This window comes from Maylandia zebra, linkage group LG7 (assembly GCF_041146795.1).
Source record: "Maylandia zebra isolate NMK-2024a linkage group LG7, Mzebra_GT3a, whole genome shotgun sequence".
NCBI classification, from domain to species: domain Eukaryota; kingdom Metazoa; phylum Chordata; class Actinopteri; order Cichliformes; family Cichlidae; genus Maylandia; species Maylandia zebra.
The window spans coordinates 16,746,039-16,753,408 of record NC_135173.1 but is presented as its reverse complement, the minus strand read 5'-3'; positions in this window follow the sequence as shown (position 1 = coordinate 16,753,408).

Sequence of the window (7,370 nt, the reverse complement as noted above, 5' to 3'; positions counted from 1 at the left end):
GTCTGTAATTATTCATTTCGCACTGTTTTCTAATGATAAGAGAGATAAATAATTTTTAGATATTTTTTATGCGCTAAAACCGAAAGTCCCTGTTGCCTTTGAAAAACCCTTTTCTGTTATTTGGATTTTTGAGTATTAAAGTTAGCACATTTTATAATTTTACCAGGCTTTTCTTTGCAAATAAAGAGGTTTGTTTTGAGAGTGTTTAGCTGGTGTATGTCCAGGATTTTAAAAAAGAGAGAATTTCTACATGCATGATTATACCTCATTTATAGGAAATCAATATAAGTGGTATGACTTGGAGTTGTTTTGCTGTGCATTTGTATTTCTATATTTTTTTTATTATTCTTTTCAGAGTAAGATCCCACAAAAAAAGAAAAGAAAATACAATTTTTTTAAGGTAATCGTGTCACAATTAAGGAACAAGAAGTTAACGGTTGTCACACAGCTCTCCAAACCGGAATAACAGTTTCCCTTTACTACAGTGTATATGCAAGCCATAATACAAACCATTCTACTGCTACAGGCTAAAGCCTCAGCTGTCACAGATATACATCACCAATGCATGGCATTCTCCGTGAAAGGTTTCCACTTAACGGTGACCTGCCTGTTTAATTTCCAGCAGGAACCATGTCCAGGTATTCACCACTGAGCGGCCGGGCTCTGCACTGATGCAGCAGCTCTCTGCCTCTGGGGTTTGTGTTGGCACAGGCCTCGTGTGCATCAGCAGCAGAATCCTCCGGCTATCAGTTTCTTGTATGAGAGGTGTGGCGAAGCGGTAATGGGCTGGAGAGAGGGCTTTAGGTTAGATTACTTAGTCCCAGCGTTGCCATGCTCTGTTTGAAAGTGGGAAAGCTATAGACATGAGGGACAGGAAATATACACCCCGCAGAGAGTTTCTATGCTTGCTGGGAATATATATATATGAAACTATTGGAATGATGACTGTGATTTTAAGTCAAGTCAAGTTTATTTATAGAGCACATTTAAAAACAACCAAGGCTGACCAAAGTGCTGTACAGTAAATACAGATAAAAATACAATAGAACACAATTTCGTAATAACACCTCGCTGATAAAAATAAAATAAAAATATATAAAACAAATAAATTAAACCTTTCTAAAAGCCAATGAAAAGAGGTGTTGTCATGCAGATGGATCACTGGTTCATTTAGCAGATACATGTCATAGCATGTTGTAGTTTCCTGTGATGTCCAGTTACCTTATAGAAAGTAATGTTGGAAATTCATAAACCGGCTGAGACTCCTCAGACGAGCCTGTCACATCACAGCTTCAGATCAAATCTCCCTCTGCCTTTGTGACACAGTCTAATTTAGGGATGACATTGCTGTATGGAGTACCCCTGCTACAGCACAGTACTTTTGGCTATATTGAAATTCTCTACCCCTCAATGTTTTTGCTTATTGTTATTTCATTCACATGTTGGTGCTTAAAAACTTGCAGCATTAGTGCAGGAACACTGTTTTCTGTGACCGAGAAAGATAGATTTGTTTTTTGACACGAGAACTGGTGTGTAAATTAATCACTCTCCACACAGACTAAATATAATTTCATTTCAAGTAGGAAACATCTTGTGTCCAGAAGTTACTGTAAATTTTCTGTGTTTTTCAGTAAAGGAGAAGCAGTGTGTGCATGTGTGTGTGTGTGACTTTTTCCAACTTTAAACTTGGAAATCAAACTTTGTTTTTCTGTGGAAAAACAATACCAGACACAAATTGCTGCAGTATTCACAGCAGCGTAATTTTCTTAATAATGTCCAGAAGGGGCCTGCTTTTGAAGAATTCAGCACACAAGACGGTCACTACTGTAACTGCTTGTTGAATTTCTTCTGTCCGAACACGTTGCCATTGTTGTTTGAGTAACCTTATACAGTAGCAAAAGCAACAAGATAATGGACCTCACTGACGTTTCCACGAAAACGCCCTCCTAAACCTGCTGTCATTCTGTAAACATCACTCTGCTCACAGTTGTTGCCCCATAATTATATGCAGTGCCCAGCTTTCACCTGCTGTCCCCTGCTTAGATATATACAGGCAGAGTATTAATAGAAATGGGTCTCTGCATGTCTGACAAATAGCACACACCACGCCCTTTGTATATGTGTGTGAGAGTAAAAGGGACAGCAGATTTTTATGTGTAGCTTTAAATTGGTTTCACATGAGCTGGGCACACACTGCATCAGCAGATTCTCTGATCAAATTAAGCAGAGATGAGGGGGAAGAAAAAAGAGGCAGCGGTTGTACTGATGTGTAATTCAATAAACAGGACCAAGTAGGGGCAGACAGAGTGAACGTTGTGCTGCCTTCATCACTCAGCTCTATATCTGGTTCAGCCATGGATGGAGACACAGAGTAGCAAACGTCCGTTCACCATTGCTGTCGTAGTCAACAGAAAATATAGATACACGTCTAAGGAAATAATATATATCCTCTTTGCAATCTGTATCCTAACAGATCTGTCACATTACAGTTAATTCATTAGTCAGGATTTATTTTTACTGCCTCAGTTTTGAAATCTTCAATTAGCTGAATGTAAGCAAAGGTTTGAGGATTTTATTATGAGTTTTTATTCATGCATTATAGCTCAAATTATTAAACAAAATTTATTAATCAATGATTTTTTTAAAAATGGTGTTAAGGTTTACTGTTAGGTTTAATTAATGTGATCTCAAAAGTTTTTCACTTTGATTGTTGTACAAATGATGCACATTTTTAATAATGTTGAATAACTGCTGACAACAAATTAATCACATTATTATCTTGTCAAGAAAAAGACCCAAACATTCACCAGCTCCAATGTCATGATTCTGTTCTCAAGTTAACACATATCTTGGGTTAATTATAATTTTATTTAAAAGAATTGAAAAAAAGATAAAATGTCAGATATTCAGTCTTTCAAGTGGCATAAATGATGCTGCTGTCTGTTTTAAAAAATATATATTTTTAACATAATATTTATGTTAGTATTTTGGGGATATGGACTTCCTTTTAGACAAAACAATTTTAAGGTGTCATGTTGTGGTCTGAGAAATTATAATGAGCATTTATTTCTCCATTTTCTAAAAAATAAAATAATCTGTGGATGAATTTAGGAAATAATAAATCCATCAATCGTTTGCTAGACTACCACTGCTGTTTTTTCCATAACCACATTTACATCTGCATCCATTAACAGTATTATATGAATGTACAAATTAGTCCTTGTGCATTTAGATGCAAAAAAGCTAAAAGGATAAAATGTCTAAACTTACGAAACAAGTGTTTAGACCCTTACTGCAAATATCAACCATTCAACCTGAAACAGAATATGTGTACTGTAATAATGAGTGTTGTCATTGTGTTCAAAGGTAATTGGACACATATACATTCGGTCCAGCAGTGTCAAAATATTTAATATTTTATTCAGCGAAAGCCTGCAGCCAAGTTCAGCTCTCACTTATGAAGGCTTTTTTTTTTGCCGTTAGTCTGGTTTTCATCGGGTGACTGAGTTGGCCCATGAAGGATATTCCATCTCTTCACCATGAAAAGCTGTTTTGTTGTGTTTTTGCCAAACAATTTGCTAAATGATGAAATGTCTGGTGAATTTGGCTGAATTGGAGCACAAAGAATACTTTTGTTTCTCCCGCTGCTTTATCAGACTATATCTTGTCTTTCTTTTTTCCTTTCTTTGAGGTCTACCAGTGCTGTGCACCATTCAATAAACCTTCTGAGGTTCATTAAGCCTCATGTGCATCTGCATCTTGAGAGCCTTACTGATCACAAAGAGGTTTTTCTTCATCATGGAAATTATTGTTCTGTTTATCCAACAGACTTGTGCTTCTTTGTCCACCAGGTTTGCAACTTTTTGACCACCTCTGATTTTATTTATTTTAAGCCACATTATTATTTTCTTCACTCACATGGCCACATCTGTGCTTCTTATTAATTCTCTTCAACTTAAACTCCAAGTTTCAGGTAGTTGTTTTGTGCATTAATAAACTAGCATTATTAACATTATGTCAATTTTTTTTCTAGCCCAAGTTTCACTGCACTTTGTATTAAAAGGACTGTATACACACACAGATAACCTAAATTGCTCTCACTGAGGTTTAGCACTTTAAAGAAGACCGATTAAACCTTTCCTTGAGACATGCTGTCAGAGAGGATGCTCACGTTAGATTAAAAGTTCAGTATATGTGTACATAATCTTTCACACTTAAGACCACTCTCAATCCTGATTTTCAGATTGTTTTTGTTACCCCAGTCTCTGTATGGTGTCACTCAAAGCAGACATCATTAATAGTGTAATGGCCACCACCTTTCAAACCTTCTGTTTGTGAGAAGTAGCCAATCAGAAGAAAAGGTGGCTTGAACTGGGGATTGATAGCTTATAACTGATTGGCCGCACCAAGGATCAGCATACATCTATTATAATTATGAATAATGCAAAGCTACTGTAGTGGTGTACAAGAAAAAAATATGGAGATGGAAATTATTATATATAAGGTCTTTTTTAATATGACATTCTGTCAACATTTGTAGTCTTAAAGAAAAAAAATTAATTTTAAGTAAAACATAATGACCTTGGAGAAATGCCCATTATAACAGGGTTGTGCTAACAGAACAAACACTTAAGATCTGGAAACTTGAATGTGCAATATATTTATTCATAGGGGTGCCTTAATGAAAAACTGAAGCAGTTTCAGTTCAGGTATATACATCTGAAAGATTTCAGAGCATGACTTTGAATAATTGTGAATGCCACGGCACTAAAGAAACTGCCTTAAACACTGAGGGAAAGGTGAAGAAGAAACCTCTCTGCGCTTGTGTTGAATGTCATTATATCAAGCACTAGTTGACGACAGCTAGCGGGCATCTTTAGTTTTAGTTGAGTTTGCAGTAGATCACATGTTAATGATAATGAGTCTCTGTGATAACGCTGTACAATTTGAGTGCAGACAGAAATTGCACCATCTGCCAAGAATTCTGAAGAGATAACAAAAATCGTATGTGCTTTGATAACAGCTCTTTATGAAAAGAAACTATGAATGCATCTTACATCATAATTATATAACTTTACCACTAAAATTATTGTTTTCCTTATCTTCATTGTAGTCAAATATGATTATAAACTATTTCTAGAAACACATTTAGCAGTATAAGATATCTGCTCCTGAGCACTTTCATACAGAGGATCCTATTCAAGGCCAGCCTAATGCAAGTCAAGTGCTTCCAGACTGAAAACAGCATTTGTTGCAGCTCCGTGCACTCAGGTTTTATAGTTTCCATTGCTCTGATTTATAATACATGTTCTTACGCATGGTGATGTTTTTTAAGACAGGCCAAATTAGCTGGAAAACTGAGTTTCAGTTCCATGCTTTTAGATAAGAGCAGCCTAATAAGAGTGCAGTATTTAGGCAAGGAGAATGGCTAAGTTCATTCAATTAAATGTATAATGGCTTGCATTGTGTCAGTACAGTGTCATTTCCTTTTTACATGTGACTTGAATTTGTGGAGGCAAGGAACAAAATAAAAGCAAAGGGAATTACACTTGAGCATTAGTCTCTCACTCAAAAGTGTTTATTATGTGGAAGTCATCGTTCAAGAAATGTCTTCGTGTTTTAATTTCGGAGTGAGACTATAGCTATATCAGCCACTGGTGGCATCTTAAGACTGTGAGAGGTAACGGCTAAAAATACTGCAACTTTATTTTTTTTTACCCAGGTCTTCTCTCGCTCCCCGTTTGATACAGTTTTAGTTAAGTGTTTGGATTGTAACAGAGCACCGTGTGTGTGCTGACCCAGCCTGATCTTCCCATAGCAATGTCTGGACCAGGCCAAGCAATGTGCACAGAGACGCAGGACCAAAACAAAACAAACGGGTCTCCGGGAACAAGTCTGTCAATCCTGGGTTCAGCGCAGCCACACAGAGCTCAGCAAGGACTCCTATCTCAATAGGGAAAGAGCCACATTCCCCTGAAATGAGCTTCTATGGGATGAAAGCCTTGTGTGAGCCCCCCAGATGACCCACGACCCCGTCTATATTTGTGCAGGGGGGAGCCCTGATCCTGAGCTCTCTGCCTCCCTGCCAGGATCCCGGGGAGTCAGGTTGGGGTGGCCAGACAACCCCACCATTCTGCCCTCGGGTGTTTTGCTTTTGGGGTAAAGAGAGATTCTCAGATGAGCCGGCACTGTCACAGCAGTAACCTTTCACCCAAGGAGTTTTTAGAGGTGGACCATAAGAGGGTCTTCCTGGAATGCTATGCTATCCCATGTCAGGGTCTGCAGGACAGTAATATTTCACTAAATCTTGGGATCTGCTTTCATGGTTTGAGGTCCGGCAGCATGATGTCCACATTTTACTTGCCAGTAGCTGAAGCAGTCTGGCATGTCTCAGCAAAATGGAGGCGAGCTCCAGAAAATTAAATCTCTGAGAGAAGAGTTGAGGAGAGGAGCTGTCATCACAAACCTGTCTGTTCCTTTCATCTTTGCCAGCGACGGCGTGCTGACATCTTCACACCCAAAAAGCTTTGAATCATAATTCAGAGATTAGAGAAGGAGAGATACAGATTCACAGACGTTCAAAAGCACCCCCTCCTCTTTTTTTTTTTTAACTCACCCCTAATACCTTTGAAAACCAAGGATGCTCTGGAACGTCACCAGGCAGCTTCGTGGCACATGTAGAGTGCATGCCGGGGCTACGATGACTAACCTATGCCCTACCCCTTAGGCTTTTCAGGATGTTAAACTCAGTCCCAAACATACCCAATTACAAACAAACACACATGCTCGAAATTCCACTTTCACTTAAAGCAGCTCGCTGACCCTCCTTTCCTCTCTATTCAGGTTACCTCTTCCCACTCTCTCCCTCAGGCCAGCGGTAATCCAATAGAGGACTTACTTTAAAGGAGTCTGAACAGGAAGGCAATGTGAGTGACTGGGTAACTAACCCAGCTGCCTCCTCCTCCTCCTTCCCCACCAACTTGTATATGTTCAAGGGGAGATGCAAAGACGAGTGCAGCTTGACCCGATTGTTATCTGTTCCAACAACAAAGTCCAGATTTCTGCAGCTCTAGAGCAGCTCTCAGAGGGTGCAGACACAATAGTGAGCTAAATGCTAACATCATTGCTGTTTTGCTTGTTAGCAATTTCATATTTAGTTATTAACAGAAAGTACCGCTTGGTCTGGTTTTGCAGTTTGTTTTTAAAGAATTGATTTATATCTTGTTCTGATCATAGCACTATTTTGAAAAGGTTTAAATATTGTTATTATTCATCATAACGAGGCATACTCAGAATTGTATTGCATTTCAAGGCAATCCATCCAACAGAGGAACTACCGCACTGTTTGTTCACACTAACATGCCACAGTG